General features: G+C 45.5%; 1 protein-coding gene and 1 pseudogene across 2 annotated transcripts in view; both read left to right on the top strand.

The window, feature by feature from the left end:
• Positions 1-19,776, top strand: part of UST (uronyl 2-sulfotransferase) — a 293,263-nt gene that overhangs the window by 192,661 nt on the left and 80,826 nt on the right. The gene's annotated exons all lie outside the window — the stretch shown is intronic.
• LOC136132294 (serine/threonine-protein kinase 3 pseudogene) lies at positions 1,645-9,966 on the top strand (annotated as a pseudogene).

Here is a 19,776-nt window from a genome sequence, read left to right as displayed (position 1 = left end):
GCCTTGGCGAACCTTATTCTTCTCATCTGTACAATGGGAACATATCACCTTGCCTGTATCACGGGCTTCTTGAGAAAATAAATTGAACATTCTATACAGAGGTGCTTTGAAAGCTAAAACTTTACAAAACACGTTTCAGCATTGATGCTTTCACACCCCTGTCTCTATCAGTGGCTCCACGAGACCATTTTTTTCTGTAGATCCAGGGAGCTTGTCTCCTCCGGGGAGCCAGCAGGGGCTGCTGTTCTCTTGTGGCTCAGGCCACTCTGGGCCGTGTCCTGAACCGTCAGGTCCATGTGGCTTCTGCTGAGATCTCAGATAGCCCCACTAGACCCCTTCTCCTGGGAATCTGTTTCTAAGGAAACAGCTTCTCTTTGTTCCCAACAGCTGGAGACACGTTTTGATCCTAGCCTGCTGGCACCCATTTCTCCCGTGTTTATTTACTTGGAAACTTAAGCTGGTGTAGGCACGCGGCTGTAAAGTCACCGGAGCAGCACGTTCTGACCCCCGAGGGGTGGGGAGGAGAGGTGCGCGGGCCGGCAGGCTCTGTCATGCTGTGAGCCGCGCAGAGGACAAAGGACCCCCCCCCCCCGCCCCCCGCCGGAGAGAGATGTCTTTGACATCCATTTGTCCTGAAGTATGTCGAAAGCAGGGGTCGCAGGTGTTTTTAGAACCAAAGACCAGTTCTGCAGTTTAGCAATACAGGGAGTATCCCTGGGAGCTTGGGACAGAGAAGTTGATGGGCATAGAAGGAGGAGAGGCACGAGGCGAGAAGAAAACAACAAAGGGATTTTGGGGGAAAGGAGGGGTCATGAGAGAGCCGTGAGCTTGGAGCCTTTGCGAGGGGAGAACAGAACGCCACCAGCCACCACCTGAGATGTCACCGAATAACCACACACAGGGCCAAGTGTGTGGCTTGATGCAGTCAGCGGGCTGTCCCCATATTAGCGCATTCATCCCCAGGGCATCCTCTGGTGTAGGCATTAGCACCCCCCCCTCAACCCCTTATTACAGTAAGACCCCTACATACGAACGAGTTCCATCCCAAGAGCACATTCATAGCCCAATTTCTTCGTAAGTCCAACGAAGTTAGCCTAGGTACCCAACTAACACAGTCGGTATATATATCAATAGTACCGTACTGTAATAGGTTTATAGTACTTTTCACACAAATAATACGTAAAAAACAAACACAGAATATAAAGAAGACATTTTAATCTTCCAGTACAGTACCTTGAAAAGTGCAGTAGTAGCAGGACATCACCACTGCTTTTATGCTTTCTTCCAGACATCCTGGGCTTGAAATAAAGATCCTGTACCACCGTATTCTATACAGTACTGTACAGTAAAGTACAGAAAAGCACCACCACTTGTAGAGGATGCACACACATGACAAGATACACCAGACACATGAACTAACTTACCTGATTGGACATGTGAACTCACATCCACATCTTTGAAGGTTCGTATGTAGGGGACTTGCTGTGCAGACTAGGAAGGCAACTCTGAGAGGCTGAGTGGATAAGACCAAACCTTGAACATGAGGACGTGTGTTAGGCTGCATTAGTTACAAGGAGTTCAGGTCCACTCAGGTTGCCTCAGGGGAACAGAAAAGTAAGAGTTATCCTTAGGATGTATCCGGTAATGAGGACAGAAGGGCCACGACTTCCAGCAAAGATCAGGAGATGCCACGCAGAGCCAGGCCACGTGGGAAGAGCAAAGAGCAGAGCACAGCTCAGCCTCCCTGCGGGAAAACTAGAAGTGGTTCAGAACGGGAGCCGGGTCCAGCGGCCGGGTTATGTGGGCACCCGGTCAGCCCAGGGGTTCCCTTCTCCCTGTTCCCTGGTTCTTGACACACTTCAGCCGCTTGCTGTGCTCTCCTCTCTGCTCCCACGATGTTTCTCTGTAGCTCACATTCAGGCTTCTAAGAGTGACTTATTCGTCCACTTGGTCACTCTGACCAGCCGTAGGTCATGTTTGGCTGCCCCGGGACAAGTCTCATCCGTGCTGTGTTCAAGAGTGTGGTCAGACAGATGGGACACGATGGAGTCAACTCCAGGTGTAGTGTTTGTGTTCATTTCCCGTTACTGCTGTGGCAATTTACCACACACTTAGTGGGTTAAACTACCGACATTTCTAATCTTCCAGTTCTATAGGTCAGCAGTCTGACACCAGTCCCACTGGGCTAGACTCAAGGTGTTGGCAAAGCTGATTTTTTTTTTTTATGTGGACCATTTTTTTAAGTCTTTATTGAATTTGTTACAATACTGCTTCTGTTTTTTTGTTTTGGGTTTTTGGCCGCGAGGCATAGTGGAATCTTAGCTCCCCGACCAGGGATCAAACCTGCGCCCCTTGCATTGGAAGGGGGATTCTTAACCCCTGGACCACCAGGGAAGTCTCCAAAGCTGATTCCTTTTTGAAGGCTTGAGGGGAAGACCCATTTCCCTGTTCATTTTGGTGGTTGAGACTCCATGTCCTGTGGTTGTAGACTGAGATCCCATTTTCTCGCTGGTGGTCAGATGTGTGCCGTTCTCATTCTCTAGAGGCATCTACGCTCCTTAAACCGTGGCTCCCTCCCTCCCAGCTTCCAAGTAACTGGTGGTGGGTTGAGTACCTCCCAAGCTTGACATTTCTCCCCCTTCTTCTTCTTCTTTTTTTAAAATTTTATTTATTTATTTATTTATTTATTTTTGGCTGTGTTGGGTCTTCGTTGCTGCACATGGGCTTTCTCTAGTTGCGGTGAGTGGGGGCTACTCTTCATTGCAGCGCGTGAACTTCTCAATGCAGTTGAGGAGCACAGGCTCTAGGCACATGGGCTTCAGTAGTTGTGGCCCGCAGGCTCAGTAGCTGTGGCTCATGGGCTGTAGAGTGCAGGCTCAGTAGTTGTGGCGCACAGGCTTAGTTGCTCCACGGCACGTGGGATCTTCCCGGACCAGGGCTCGAACCCGTGTCCCCTGCGTTGGCAGGCGGATTCTTAACCACTGCACCACCAGGGAAGTCCTCTTCTCCTCGCTTCTTCCATCTCATTTCTCTAACCAGCTGAGAAGGGTTCTCCACTTTTAAAGATTTCTGTGAACCGACTGGGCCCACCCAGATAATCTAGAATCATCTCCCCATCTCAAGGACTGTAATGTTAATCACATCTGCAGAATCCTGTTTGCTGTATAAGGTCCCATATTCACAGGTCCCAGGGATTAAGGGTGTAGACGTCTTTGGGGTCTGTTATCCTGCCCACCACAGTGTCACCTAGGACTGCGGGGACTGAGGGGCCTGTGGAGGCATTGTGAGCATGACAGGCATTTTGAAACTTGGCTTGTCCCAGCCACCGGTGGGGAGCCCACGTCTAGCTTTCCACTGTGGCATGCTGCCATGCAGTGGCACCAAACTATGGCTTTCCTGTCTCTGGTCTGCAAAACCAAGGGGCCAGTCATACATTTTATTTTTACTCCTATGGGTGACTTATTCATCCATCCATCCACTTATTCATCCATCCATGTACTCATTCATCATTCATTTATTCATTCAATAAATATTGATTTAGTATTCTGTGTGACAAGCACAATAATAACTGGAAATAAAACACTGAGCAAAATTAGACCCCTTGTCTGTCCTCACAGAGCTCAGAGTCCTGAGAGGGAAACAGGTATTAATCCCCAAACCACACAGATTCATGTGAGATAGTAACTGCGTCACATTTTACAACACAGAGAGATGTACCACTGTCCAGGCATAGAAGGGGGTAGTTGGCAAGTCTAGAAGTCAGAGAAGTGATGGTTGAACTGAGATGTGAAGGGAAAGAGGAGAAGGAAGAATATCCAGACATTGGGAACAGCACGTGTAAAGGTCCTGTGGCAGAAGGGAGCAAAGTGAGCACGGGGGAAGAAGCAGGGAGGCCGGAGTGGGGTGAGGGAGGGAGACGGTGAGTGGCCTGGTGAGTGATGGAGGGAGGGAGAGCTGAACCCCACAGTGTGGGCAGGCAGGGGTCGGGCCCCACAGAACCTCCCAGGACTTGTTCAAGGGGCCTGGGAGACACTAAGGGGTTTAAAGCAGGGCTGGGGATGGGGGAGCATGTTTACATGGGATCCTAAAACTTACATTTTGGAAAAAAATTACTTTAGCTTCAATATACAGAGCAGAAAAGGGCTCCAGTTGATCTGAGGCTACTGCAGTGATCAAGGGGGAGATAAACAATCAAAAAGCAGGTATTTATGGAGCGAGGACCATGTGTGATGAGCAGCTCTAGGGGCAGGGGCGGTGATGGGGGAGCATTTACAGTGCGGGGGCCACCTCACTGCCCTTCCACTTGCTAACTGCCTGGCTGGCAACAGAAGACCCAAACTTGAGGAGTTGTCATTGGCTGGGACATGTTTAATTAGCAAAAGAATGATGCAGACAACGGAGAATTCAGGAGAAGAAACATCAGTGAGAGGTGGGATCTTTGCGGGAGGCTTCCTGGACGAGGTGGGAGCTCAGTCTTTGGGGACGGGAGGACCGCAGGAGCAGAGCGTTTGTATAAAAGCCCGAGAGCCCTAGGCTTGCGCTATGGTCAGCCACCCAGCTTGGCCGGAACAGAGGGTTTAGGGAGGCAAGGAGCTTTGGGACTGAGAAGCGATTCTCCAGATGTCCCCGAGGAGGCTGCCAAATCAGCTTTGCCTGACCTGCTTTCTCAATGGAAGGTCCCATCAGGAGCATCAAATCCAAGCTGCCAGAGCGCAGCCAGGTGCATCCCGCTGGCCACCTGTCAGCTGAGCTCATCTGCTCCGGACCCCCACGTCTCACTGTGAGTCAGCGACCAGCTGCAGCTGCCTCCTTGCTGGGGGCTCAGCCCTGCACCCCAGCTGGGACAGATGGCTCAGATTTATGAAGGTGGTGGTTCTCAGCCTGGCCGCTCATTGGAATCACCTGGGAGGCTTTTAAAACTACCGATGCCTGGGTCCCACACCCAAAGATTCTGGTTTAATCGGTCAGGGGTGCAGGCTGGGCCTTGGGACGTTTTAAAAGCCGGAAGTGAGGCCAACATGTAGCTAGGGCTGAGAACTACTGAGAAATAACAACACATCCATTCTTGTCTGTATTAGCAGGAGATATTTTTACTGAGAGATATACCTCCCGAATATCTTCTAGAAGCTTACTTTCTATATCCTCTGCACATTTGGAAAAGCTCTATTTGCCTTTGCCTCAGGATTTTTTTTATTTGTTAGACTTTTAGTTGGCGTGTGCAAATAAATGTCATTAAAGGAGTTTGATGGTATAGTGTAAGATTTGTTGTATTTATGAATACTCTGTATAGGTCTTAAGTCAGGCTTTCTTTTAAACTGAAGTGGGAAACCAAAGAGTATATTATACTGTACATTTAAGATCTCACTTTAGGAAGCGTGCTTTAGGCAATAAAACAGAGTAAGTACTTTGATGAATAAAATATTTTAGCATGAAGACATCTTCTTATTTGGCCGATGAGGCATTTAGAATCCATTGACATTTTTCCAGAGACGTGCGTCACTCTTTAGATGCAGGCCAGTTCATAAAATACAATAAATGCTAAATTTAAAGACATGGATGAATAGAACCACACTTTAAATGCAGTCAGGAAATGTTCTTTAAAATAATGTTTTTTAAATGCAGCCAGGGAGCTTGCTATTCAAAGAAGTTATGCAGTGAAGTTTTATATAAAGTAAAAAACTAATGGCTCGATTTAATCTGTGTTAAAATTTTGAATCTCATATCCTACACTTGTTTTCCAGAACCTGGCACACCTCTGTCGTTTTCCTCAATTTGCTTTGCCAAATTGTAATATTTTTTCACTGCCCAACTGTTTTACATACACAGCATAAATTCCCCAAAGGCAGAACGACCTCCAAACGTGTTCTTAAAAATATTTCGTGAACTCTAAAGACAGGAAAAGTAAGTGTAAAACATCTAAGAGATTCATTGGAATCTCAGCTTGAATTCTAATTGCAAGTACTTATGAAAATGTCAAAATTAACATGAAATGGCAGTTTTTCTAATAACTGTAAATTGAATTAGATAGTGTGTAATTGGAAAAATGCTTGCTTCGCTCAGGCTCTCTCAAAACAAGTCTTAGAATCTGTTAGCTGCAGCAGCCTTGCCCTCTAATGGCTGGAAATTGAAGGACAAGGCTAAATACTTTCGACTACAGGGAGGATAGAAACTAAGCAGAGGGATATGGCACCATGTCAGGAGACTCTTCCCTGACATGACATGAATCTTCATTCATGATTAAATGAAAGAATTTTAACCAAAGCCTACTCGATTTCAAGTCAAATGAAGCTTTTTAAAAATGCCTCTGGGGTTTCCCTGGTGGCGCAGTGGTTGAGAGTCCGCCTGCCGATGCAGGGGACACGGGTTCGTGCCCCGGTCCGGGAGGATCCCACGTGCCGCGGAGCGGCTGGGCCCGTGAGCCATGGCCATGGAGCCTGTGCTCCGCAACGGGAGAGGCCGCAACAGTGAGAGGCCCGTGTACCGCAAAAAAAAAAAAAAAAAAAAAAATGCCTCTGCATTTCATATTACAAACTAAAAACAAAATGGAATTGTATCGGGCTTCCCTGGTGGCGCAGTGGTTGAGAGTCCGCCTGCCAATGCAGGGGACAAGGGTTTGTGCCCCGGTCCAGGAAGATCCCACATGCCGCAGAGCGGCTGGGCCCGTGAGCCATGGCCGCTGAGCCTGCGCATCCAGAGTCTGTGCTCCGTAACAGGAGAGGCCACAGCAGTGAGAGGCCCGCGTACCACAAAAAAAAAAAAAAAAAAATGGAATTGTATCAACATGTAGCTAAATGTTTCTATACTCATTTTTTTTTTTTTGCATTGAAGAGGAAGGTTATACCGGTATGACTTTTTTTTTTAATTAATTAATTAATTTGTTTTTATTTTTGCCTGTGTTGGGTCTTCATTCCTGTGCTCGGGCTTTCTCTAGTTGTGGCGAGCAGGGGCTACTCTTTGTTGCGGTGCACAGGCTTCTCTTTGTGGTGGCTTCTCTTGTTGCCGAGCATGGGCTCTAGGCGCACGGGCCTCAGTAGTTGTGGCACTTGGGCTCAGTAGTGTGGCTCGAGGGCTCTAGAGCGCAGGCTCAGTAGTTGTGGTGCACGGGCTTAGTTGCTCTGTGGCATGTGGGATCTTCCCGGACCAGGACGTGAACCCGTGTCCCCTGCATTGGCTGGCGGATTCTTAACCACTGAGCCACCAGGGCGGCCCCTGGTATGACTTTTATAGTGAGATGGCTACCCCTTCACCACTCTGCAGAGTTTTAAACACTCACTGCCAGTTTTTGAAATAAACTAAACTCTTGGATGAGACTTGTCAAAAGAATCAGCAGGTGCATAAAAGAAAGTTATCAAGTTTAATACGAGACAGAGGAAACTTTGTTGATGAAGTCTCACTATAATTATGGCATTCCATATCTGACCACTATTAACAAACAAAATCCCTATGAGATTAACAAAAGTGATCTAAACCAAGACAATAGGGAGTTCCCTTGTGGCCTAGTGGTTAGGGGCTTTCACTGCTGCGGCCTGGGTTCAATCCCTGGTTGGGGAAATGAGATCCTTCAAGCCATATGGCATGGCCAAAAAAATAAAAAATAAACCAAGACAATAAGATTAACCTCAGCCAACCTTGATTACTGCTCATCTTTATTTCTCCAGGTAATTATTACTTGGTGTGAATTATATTTAGTTTTTACATGCTAATATAAATAATATATATTTTTTACTTGTTAATATATATTGCTTCTAAAATCCTTCAAATTATTTCACATTTGTATATGTCTTCTATGTTTAACTAAAATATAATTCTCTCAGATGATAGGACATGATCTCCTCTTTTAATCCCAGCACCCTTCACAGCCACCTGGCCAACACCCAGCCCAGCTTTCAGTACATACTTAATAATAGATACAAATGTGGACCAAGCACCAACGTTTGCCTCTTCTCTCCACTTACAACTTCAATATATTTTGAACACCTGCAAAGCGTCAGGCATTGTGATGGGAATAGCTGTGGCAAGATGAGCATCTGTTCCTACTCTCTGCCTCTACCGCACACAAAGAAACCCATCTCCTCCTGTATTCCATTAATAGTGAGTGATACCCCTATCGGTTCAGTCACCCATACAAGAGACTCTGGAGTCATCCCTGCCTGCTTTCTTTCCCCAACCCCCCAACCCATATGCAATCAGTCACCAGCTTAACCTGGAATCCTCCTGAAAGCAGAGCCTGAGGCAAGGGTTTGGAGGAAGGGTTTTAGAATTTGGACAGTGATCCCAGGGACTAGGAGTGGGGGACTGGAGAGAGAGGGAAGGAGGGAAGATCAACACAAGGGCGTGTCCTGACATTGGTCACTCCCGTGGAAACCGAGGCTCAAGCTTGCCAGCACTGTGGGAGGACAGGGTAGAATTTGCCCTAGAATGTTTCTGACTGAGGAAAGCAGAAAGCATTTACCCACTGCTTTCATCGTTTGTTGTCAGGTTCACCTCATGAAGCCTTAACTCCCCACACATCTGGGCTGTGCACACAGCGGGGCCATGTGGGTTCCTCTGGATGTAGCACTGGGAACAGAAAGCGAGGTTGCTCTCAGGTTACTTCTGCGTGCATCTCATGGCTGCAGCAATGGCTAGAGAAAAAGTGGCCAAGAGGACAGGAGGCAGGGCACAAGAGTGTCCAGTCCAGCTGCCAAGACCGTCGCTTCTTCCTCCTTGACGTCTCTCAGATCATTCCCCATCAGGGTCATCAACAAAGCCCTCCTCATGTTCTACCCAGATATCTGCAAAAGCCTCATAGGCGGTCAGCCTGGCTCCAGTCCATCTTCCAACCCACAGTCATAGCCTCTAGTGTGCAAATCTGACATTGTCCTTCTGCTTAAAACTCTTCTGTGTCTGTCTGTTCCCTAGGTGTAATGTCAGCTATCGATATTGTTATAATATTATCATAATATTTAGGGTTGTTTGGCCTGAGGCGACCCAGCACTGGAACATGCAGGCTCTTTGGTGGTGCTAATGGCGGGAGGGCTCACGCCAAGGAGTATTTCCCAGAACTTCTGCTGGCAGTGTCCTTGTCCCGGCAGTGAGCCACAGCCACCCCCCGCCTCTGCAAGATACCCTCCAACACCAACAGGGAGGCCTGGCTCAGTCTCCTACGGAGTCACTGCTCCTTCCCCCTGCATCCCGATGTGCACACTACCCCGTGTGTGCCCTTCATGAGTGGAGTCTCTGTTTCCCCCAGTCCTGTCGAAGTCCTGCAGTCAAATCCTGCTAGCCTTCAAAGTCTGATTCTCTGGGAATTCCTCCTCCTGTTGCCAGACCCCCAGGCTATTTTTTTGATTCCCGCAAACCCACCACCAACATTCAGGAAGCCAGAACTTTGTTCTGATGATTTCACCAATTTTGTTACAAAGTGCCTAGTGAAGAATTCTGAGCAGAGGGCTACTGCAACACAACGTTTACAGCAGCCTTTTATCAGGAATGCAAAACCTGTGTCAATTTTAAGAGACTTGATCACAGAAGCTATGGAAATCAAGGCTAAAAGACATGAGGAATAGAGCGAGAATTGGAAGAGGAAGAAGAAAATTCGGATGAAGATGAGCTGTATTCCCACACCATGGTGAAGACTAGCTCAGAAAGCGTGCGCACCATGAGGCCCACAAGCACGATGAGTGAAGGGGCCCAGACCATGACTGAACATAACAGCACAAGGTTAGAGCCTGACTTGGGGGCCATGGTTATAAACAGTGAGGATGAGGAAGAAGATGGAAATATGAAAAGAAATGCAACTTCACCACAAGTACCATCTTTCATGGATTACTTTGATAAACAGGACTTCAAAATAAGAGTCATGAAAACTGTAATCAGAATATGCATGAACCCTTCCCTATGTCCAAAAATGTTTTTCCTGATAACTGGAAATTTCCTCAAGATGGAGACTTTGACTTTGGGCTTCCCGGGTGGCGCAGTGGTTGAGAATCTGCTCCAATGCAGTGGACACGGGTTCGCTCCCTGGTCCAGGAAGATCCCACATGCCGTGGAGCATCTAAGCCCGTGCGCCAGAACTGCTGAGCCCGTGTGCCTAGAGCCCGTGCTTCGTAACAAGAGAAGCCGCCACAATGAGAAGCCTGTGCACCGCAACGAAGAGTAGCCCCCGCTTGCCGCAACTAGAGAAAGCCCGTGCATGGTAACGAAGACCCAACACAGCCAAAAATGAATAAATTTATTTTAAAATATATATTATCATAATATTTAGCCAAAAAGCATCACAACCGCATGTGAATCTACAATTATCTCAGTAAAAAACTTCAATGAAAAGAAGCTTCACAAACCAAGAGAAAAAGGATAGGTTAACCAATGAATAGCATAGGAAAAATGCAAGTGAGAATGAGCCAGGTTTGGAAACAGGATGTGAAGATGTGAGAAGCGTGGTTTGAGTAACACGTATTTATTTAGGAAAGCAGTAAGTCAAGGCTGGCAGGACAGGACCAGATAACTGAGAGTCTTGAAAGCTGCAGAAAGGACTAGAAAATTCATCACAGAAGGCAGGACTCAAGCGTCTTGAGCAAGGAATTAAATGTCAGGATGTGAAATGCTGCTTCTAAGTTGTGTGTTACACTTAGAAAGACCTTCTTCGCTCTGAAGCTATTAAAAAAATTCTCCATGGTGTCTTCCAGAGTTTTTGTTGTGATTCCTGTTGTCTAATATAAAATCTTTGATCCATCCTGCTGTCAGGTGTAACATATGAATCCAATATCTTTTTTTTCCCAGATGGTTAACAAATTATCTCAACAACCTTTACAGAATAATTTATTTTTTCACACTAAACTGTCGCCTTTACCATATAATAAATTCTTATTTTTGGAGAGATCAATTTTTTGACTTTTTATGTTATTCCATTGATTTGTGTCTTTAGGTATAGTAGAACACTATTACATATGTGTGTGTGTGTGTGTGTGTGTGTGTGTGTGTGTGCTCTTGTGTGTAAACTAATATATAATCACATAATATACATTTTATTATATAATAGACAATAATATCATCAATACAATTAATGTACTATACAATATTATATACTAAATATTTTATTATCTGGTAGGCTCTAATCTCTTCTCACTAATCTTTTCCCCTAACTGTTCTAGCTCTTTCGTCTCTGTTGATTTTTCTATAGAAACTTTAAAATCAGCTTGTTCAGCTCTCCCTCCCCCCACATACATCCCCAGAAAGCATTAAGTTTTAGATGGACTTGAGAAGCACCGTGGGCGACCTTGAGTGACACCGCATCTCCCACTGTGCTCACTCTTAGCCCTGTGTGATCGACACGTTCGCCGGATAAGTGTTATTTCTCCTTCACTTGTGGGAACTAAGTTGAAGTCAGCAAATAAAACCCCTCACTTGAATTGTTCTGACTTAATGTGCATCTGAGACTTTAACTTGGTCACTTCCAGCTGCTCCCCTCATTAAATTCAGATCACTAATATCATACATTAGTATATGCCTTTTACCTTTGTGTGCAAACCCCAGACGTGAAAGCCTGAGTAATTCATCATTTACTTTGAATGGAGGGTTCTGTTTCTGGCCCTTCACAGGTGGGCTCCTCCTGTCACACAATATTTCTTTCTTTCCATTCATACCTTGGCTCTGCATCTTCATCGGGTTCTCGCGTTCAGTCTTCCATGGGCATCCTGCGAGAGTTTTTTGCAGCCAGTTTCATGCATCTTGCCTATTCTCTGTTTGCCCAATCTGATCACTCTGCAATTGAAAACATTTGAATAATATACATACATCATCAATATACCACTACCCTGATTTTTGGGGGAAAGTTCTTCTCCTTCATCCATTCAGTCCAATCTGCACTGAAACCCTTTTTATTTTGTTTAGAATGTCTCTCAGCGTCGCTCACCCTCTCTCCATTGCCACTGCCATTAGCACTGTCTTTAATGTTTTTCAGCGCTGGAACAGCCTCCTAACTAACCTCCTCTGATTCAGCCACTTTCTCGCCCTTTCACCCTGTATAGTGCTGCCAGATTCGTTTTCCAAAGCAGCACTTCACATCCTGTCATTTAATTCCTTGCTCAAGAAGCTTGGTGTGTCCTGCCTTCTGTGATGAATTCTCAAGTCCTTTCTGCGGCTTTCAAGACTCAATAATCTGGACCTATCCTGCCAACCTTGACTTACTGCTTTCCCAATTAAATGCTAATTGAACCAAGCTTCTCAAATTCTCTCTTGAGAACAGGCTCCTTCCCATATCCATTCTTTTCCTTATGTTGCTACCCTAAGCTGGAACGTCTTCTTCTCGTTTCTCTCTCCATCCATATCCTATCCATCCTTCAAAATCTCATCACCATTCTCTCTTGATCCCAACCTTTGGGTCGCTGTTCCTTAGTACCTGAATACTTAACTTGATCCTCATAGCACAATCTTATGAGATTATTATTATGTTATCATGATCTCAATTTAATGATGAGCCTGTAGCTCAGGAAGGTTAAGCAAGTTGCCCAGAGTTAAGTTACATCCATGAAGTGATGAAACTAGGATTCAGACTCCGGCAGTCTGGCTTCAGAGGCCATGTCCCTAACCACCATGCTGAACTGCCTCTTTTCATCCTGTGTGACTCTCAGCTTGTTTCCTTAGTCCTTTCTCAGCCTGACTGTCAAGTATTCCATCTGCTGTTGGTCACGTATCATCTTCCCTGCTTTGTATACATCCCATTTATTGCTTCCCTGGGGCCCATCATGTAGGAAGGACTTAATAGGATTTACTGCATATGCGCAGGGAACTTAGCGGCCTTACCAGCATTTCTTCAGCACCTAAAATAAGTTTTTAAAAAAATAAAATAACAGGATCTGACACATAGTAAGTGCTCAAAGATTATTTGTTGAATAAATGACTAAATGAATATTGGATTGATTCACAGTTTGATAAATATATGACCATGTCAGTGTATCCTTCTCAAGTTTTTCCATTCATATAAATGTGCACATCTGTATTTTATGTACAGGTCTCTCAGTTGCCTCTAGGCCATGACTGATGATTAGCTGGATTTTTTTTTCTGGATAAAATGGATGCTTAGTTGTTATCAGCTAAGTTAGTTGTTGCCTCTACGGACCGAAAGGCACTTCCCAGGGCACGGCAGGTCTTGGAGTTCAGCTCTCTATTATAGCTGATGAAATTAAGTTACACCAATTTAATTAGACTAATATTTTACTATCAAAAGCAAAAAGAAACACTTTTGCTAGGTTTAGCTACCTTAGCAAATAGTACTTTTAAACTTGAGGTCTATAACACTTGATTATTTATAAGTAAATAAAATGTTATTGATAATCCAACAAAATTTAATTTTTAGAAGTGTTTCTTCTTCGTGAAAAAGTTCTTCTAACCTGGCAAAGGGCATTATTTGCTTCATACCCTATTCCTGAAGACTACTTTGGTTTCTACTTTTCATCCAGTATCAATTTTAATATTTTGGCTAAAAGATACCTCAAGTAATCCTCTCTAAATGTTATTAGTGGAAGTCAGGCTTCTGCAGAGCAAAACCTGTGTTTAATTTATTTGCAAAGCCACATTTAGCATTGCGAATTTTAAAATTCAGTCAAAATAAATGATTTTACATCAAGGGCTGAATTAACACCAAGTTTTCGAAAGGCTTTTTTTCTGAGAAATTCAAAGCTTCTCATTAAGTCTACAGTCTTCCAAAATTGTGCTGTTCCCCAAGATGGCCTTATTAGTCCCATTTTGCAAATAACAAAATTGTGGCAAGAAGCAATTAAATATCTTTACCAGGGTCTATTGGAATGGTGTCATACTGGGTAGGCCCTTGACTTATGATCACACCATCACTGGTAAATTAGAAGAGGCTACAAACAAAGAAGGAAGAAAAAAGATTAGCAAGGAGGAAGGCAAATGTAGGAACAGGATTTGTCATCAGGGCCCTTTTAACATGGGGTCCCAGGTAGTTGGGAGGGAAAAAAAAACAGACCTTAATTAATCATAGTACCTTTTAAGGCAGAAAAGAAACATAGAGGGCTTCCCTGATGGCACAGTGGTTAAGAATCCGCCTGCCAATGCAGGGGACACGGGTTCGAGCCCTGGTCCAGGAAGATCCCACATGCCGTAGAGCAGCTAAGCCCATGAGCCACAACTACTGAGCCTGTGTGCTGCAACTACTGAAGCCCATGTGCCTAGAGCCCGTGCTCCGCAACAAGAGAAGCCACCGCCAATGAGAAGCCTGCGCACCGCAATAAAGACCCAACACAGCCATAAATAAATAAATTTATAAAAAAAAAAGAAACATAGAGGTTATCTCATCCACTCATTTAAGGAGTTAAGACTGGAGCGTGAAGGTTGGAAATACCACATGGAGCTGCCCTCATTATGATGGTGTTGACTGTAAAGGCTAAGCTAAATCAGATATTTATCAGAGAAAGGAATTTAGAAATAGAATGTCATGAACAAATTTGTGAAATATAGGAAAGTCTGAAAAGGGTGTATGTTAAGTTCTGGAACAAAATTATAAAGCCCGGAAGTGATGGCCATCTCCTAAACTTTTCCAGTCTGTTGCTCACCAGTCTCCTTATTATGACAGCCTAGTTCAGTTTCATGTTTGTGCAGAAAAGGGGGACACAGTCATCTCAAGACGACCAAATCACCATGGTGGACCCCCTGTCACCACCCCGCCACACACACACACACACACACACACCCCCCTACACATACTCACTCACACCCTCTCAGTGACTGAAATTGACGGCTTTTTTTTCTTTTAATGTTAAACTCTTCTTCCTGGGTTCTTTTCTTTAATTATAAATAAAACTGGTAGGTCTGGCATTTTGTTACCAGCATCTTTTAATGAACGTACTCATCCACGAGGTTATGTACGTCTTGTGCATAAATGTTTGGACTATTTATATTCTGATACGGTTAATTCATTCTCTCTTTCTTTCAACAAGTATTCAGCACCTACTCTGTAGCCAGTGCTTTGGCAGATACTGAGAATGCAGTACTGAAAAACACAGGTGTAGTTCCAGCTTTCATGGAGTGTATAATCTGTCAGGGAAACAGACATTAAACAAGTGCCTGGAAGAGGTGATCAGGCTGTGGGAATAGTATGTACACAAATCAGGAGTCCCAGGTACTACAAAACTTATATGGATGGAGTTTTAGAAGGCAGGGCACAGGGGTATGCTATGCAGATGGAAAGGTGGGCAGGGGCAAATATGTCATAAGTATGAGGCTTTATTCTGAAAACAATGAAAAGTCTGAGACAGGTCGAATTGTGGTCAGGGAGGGGGGCATGACGTGACAGGATCTGCGTTTGAAATCCTGTGCAAGGGGAAGATGCTTGGAGTAGGGCAGGGTAAACTATTTTGGTTTGGGATAGAATTGGCATGGTAGAGGAGACTGATAGGAATGAAAAGATTCAGACACATGTCTGAGGTAGAATCAGCCATTGCTCCTTGAGTGATTGAATGTGGAGCTGGAGGATGAGGGGAGTTAAGGAAGATCCTGGGTTTCTGGTTGGAGCAATTCGATGGAGGGTACTACTGTGGGTGGGGAATACAGGTACAGAGGGGCGGGAGAGATAAGTTCTGCTTTGGATATGCTGAGTTTCAGTTGCTCACGTGAATGGAGACAGCCAGCAGTCAGAAGAGAGGGCTGGGCTAGATTTATAGAATTGGAAATTATCAGTATCCAGAGAAAGGGTAATTATATGTACCTATCTGCATATATGTACATCTATATCTATATTCCACGAGGGATGAGATCATGTCTGGAGCAATGGCGGTGCTCACTGATTATTTGCTGACAGTTGTTGAATTGAAGCCATTTGGTGAAATCAAGGATGAGGATAAAAAGCCTGTGGGTCACCCATTTTTTAGCACTCTTTGAGGAGTGGGAAATAAGAGCGTCAGTCCCAAGAAGAGGATAACATAGAGATGTGGCATCACAGAATCAGAGGGAAAAAGTCTTGAGAAGGGAGGATAGTTCATCATTGTTGGAAGTGGCTAGGAGGGGCAAGCAAAAGAAAACTAGAAAAATGGAGATAGTGATGGAAGTGTTGGTCTGCATTGCCCTGGTGAGGTAGGCAGAGGCACCCCTGGGTTGATAGTCATCGTCTCTCCTAAAGAGGATGTTCTGTCTCAGGATCACTTTACCAGGGGAAGAAGTAGGTCCTCAAGGGCAAGGGAATCCCACATCACTCTTCTTTTTAAAAAAATAAATATTTATTGAGAACTTGCTATATGCACAGTCTAAAGTGACTAGCATGCTAAGTTCCTCTGAGAAGCAGAAGCCAAGATGAGATTGGACATGCAGAGATTTATTGGAAGAAATGCTGGTGAGGGAAAAGGGAATTGGAAAAAGACACCATACCTGCTGTAGGTCTGACCCCCGTGAAGAACAGAGAGGGAAGAATTGGGTAGGCAGAAGCTCAGACTACAGTGCAGCTCTAATAAAGTTTTGGCCAAGCCAGTGGGGAATCTTCAAGCCAAGGTCATCCATCGGAGGAGTCCTGCAGCTTGCAGGAATGGACCTGCTATAACCTCCCTGCCAGTCTTTGGCTTAGAGCAGCCCGTGGCCTCAGCAGGAATGAGGTGATAGACTCAGAGCAAAGCATCTCGGACCATTGGTCACTTACTCTCCCGACAGCAGGAGAGGTTCATACCTGCCACACGTACATTATCTCATGTAATCTTTACAGCATCCCTCTAAGATAAATATTATTATGCCCATTTCACAGATGAGACACTAAGGACTACAGAAGCTATGTAACTTGCTTAAGTTTTCACAACTAGTAAGAAGTAGAGCCTGGGTTTCAACCAATGGTGCTCTGGAGCTGGCTTGGACTGGCTCTGAGCAACTGTTAAATTTTCAGGAATTGTGCTATTTAGTTGACATCAAGATGGTGGCTTGAATTTGGCCATGGTAGGCGTATTCACACCATGGAAATCTGCAAATGCTATAAATCAGGTCTTTGTTTTTTCAGGAAGGGTGGTTGTTATACATTTACCACTGATAGCCACTGATGGCAGATCAGTGGTAGATCATGTGCCACCGATCTGAATCCAGGTCATCTGACTCCAGAGTTGCCCCTGCTGAATAAGTATTTACCTTCGAGGGTAACACGGATGTACGTACATACCTCTACTGATGATTAGGGATTGGTAATCTATGAAATTATGTAAAATGTTGGGTCTGGTACAGTTATATCTGTTACCACTCATATGAATTCCTGCATCTTACATTTATAAAGGCAGACACTACTGGAAAGTGTGTTTCAACCTCAAGATGACCTCTGAAGAGGACTGTAACATCCATTACAGCCCAGTGATGTAACTGATGTTCTTCCTGCCTACTTCCACCCACAGACCAGAGGATATTAATTACCTGCCTGCCTGGCCACTGGCAGCTTATTGCGAAATTGTTTATCCTCCCAGCTCTGCACTCTCCAGCCTGGGAAATAAAATGTGCGTGCTGCCTGTGTCATGTGCTCCAGCGTCTGAGAGCACAGCATCCGTAGAGAACAACCCAAGAAAGGTTAGGATGAAAAGAAGCCCAGGGACTTTGGCCACTGTAGAAAGTAATGTGCCCTCGGTGTCCCTGAGAGTCAGAAGACGCAGGTTTCAGAGTCACTTCAAACTGCAAAATATGAGAGCTACTAAAAATATTTCTAGTGCACATGACCCAGCTGAGGAAGAAGCTTATGCCGGGAAGCCTGCCTCCAGATGAAAAAGCAGGTCTGTCATGACAGCAGCCCTTGCCCTCAAGCAAAGCTCTTTGAAATCTTCTGATATTGCAAAAGAATCTGTAAATCACCACTTCTGCACCACTTCCAAAAACGTTTCTTCCTTATTAATTTATTTAAAAATACTTTTTAGGGCTTCCCTGGTGGCGCAGTGGTTGAGAGTCCGCCTGCCGATGCAGGGGACACGGGTTCGTGCCCCGGTCCGGGAAGATCCCACATGCTGCGGAGTGGCTGGGTCCATGAGCCATGGCCGCTGAGCCTGCGCGTCCGGAGCCTGTGCTCCGCAACGGGAGAGGCCACAACAGTGAGAGGCCCGCGTACCGAAAAAAAAAAAAAAAAACACTTTTTAAATAAAAAGTAAGAGAGAGGCCCTTTTCTTGGCACTTGGGACCATCAGGGAATAGGACACAAATTGCTATTGCTGTGAAGCTCACGTTCAATTTTTTTTTTTTTTTTCTTTTTTGCGGTACGCGGGCCTCTCACTGCTGTGGCCTCTCCCGTTGCGGAGCACAGGCTCAAGACGTACAGGCTCAGCGGCCGTGGCTCACGGGACTAGCCGCTCCACGGCATGTGGGATCTTCCCGGCCCAGGGCACGAACCCGTGTCCCCTGCATCGGCAGGCAGACTCTCAACCACTGCGCCACCAGGGAAGCCCCATGTTCAAGTTTTATTCCTTGCTTCAACCCTCTTCATCTTCATCGCATGTGTATGTGTTCTTTTATCAAACGTGTATCATTCAGCCAAACAGGCACTGGGCGTCTGCTCTGGGCCACGTGCGGTGGTAAGGGCTGGGGAAACAAGATAGACTTTGCTCTTAGAAATACAGTCTAAGGGGAGAGGCAGGCACATAGCCCTTGGGTCCTAACACCAGGGCATTATCTACAAGCATCAGTGGATGGCTGTGGAGGTCATGTCTGGAGGCTTCCTGGAGGAGGTGACACGAGTTGAGTCTTGCTGAATAAGTAGAAGGCAGCCAGGCGGAGAGGGAATAATTTGAGACAGCTTGCTGCTTAGGAGGAACTAAAGACAGCAAAGGTTGCTGGGGCATAAAGGATGAGGCGGGAACAGGGACCCAAGGTTGGACAGGTAGGCAGAGGCTGCATCATGATGTCAATTCCCTGGTTAATTTCACTTATTTAAAAAACAGGACAGCCTAAACTTCCAGACGTTCATTTCGGCTGGTGTTCTCCATGGAAAGACAGGCAGGAAGCCAGAGGAGCCCGCCTCTCTGGTCTCTAACCTGCAGGTGTAGACCTGCGAGGTGATACACTGTCTCATGCTCCCTGCCCCCTCCCAGCCACGCCCCAGCCCTCTGCACTTCAACACTGCAACTCGCCTCTTTCCATTGCCAAATCCACTCTTCAAAGGACACCTCTGCCTGTTTCCAAGGATGCAGCTAGTTGGTTCCTCCTCCACATTGCCCCGCTTCCGGCTAATTCATGGTAATTCACTGGCCTGTCAGTCAGCAGCTCAGAGCCTGCACTCTCTCCCACCCACATTCCAACACCCTTTTACCACCAGTGAGTGAGCCAGGAGTGAGCTTTACAGCCACTTCTGCTCCTCTGGAATGGCCCTTCTAGAAATGTAGGAACCTCATCATCCTCGATCAGCCAGTAAAAATGGGATAATAGGTGTTCAAAGGCTTTGAAAATACAAGAAACGTGTAATTCACAGTGTTCTTGTTATCATTTGAAGCCTCTAGACTTCTAAAGAAGCAATTTATGGCTTTGTGGGAACTTCACGAAGGTGGGGTTCTTTGACCTCAGTAAGTGCCCCCAAATAAAAACCTTGGTTAAAAAGTTTAAAAGGTTCAAAAGGATTTAGGACAGTGAAGGGAGGGAAGAACCGAGGTGGAATATTGAAGTCAGAAATTTCAGGGCCTTCCCTCTGTGAAGGAGTAGCTAAGCCACAGCAGAAATCCAACACCTGGGTCTCCGTTACTTTTTACAAACTGCATTAGCATTTTACCAATACTGTAGACTGATTTGACGGAGGGCCACGGCATTAAGGGGAAAAAAAGTAACCCATGAGACTCTTACCAA

The sequence above is a fragment of the Phocoena phocoena genome, chromosome 12, assembly GCF_963924675.1.
Source record: "Phocoena phocoena chromosome 12, mPhoPho1.1, whole genome shotgun sequence".
Taxonomy (NCBI): Eukaryota; Metazoa; Chordata; class Mammalia; order Artiodactyla; family Phocoenidae; genus Phocoena; species Phocoena phocoena.
Note: the sequence above shows the minus strand (reverse complement) of the source record. Positions and strands in the feature narration are given on the sequence as shown.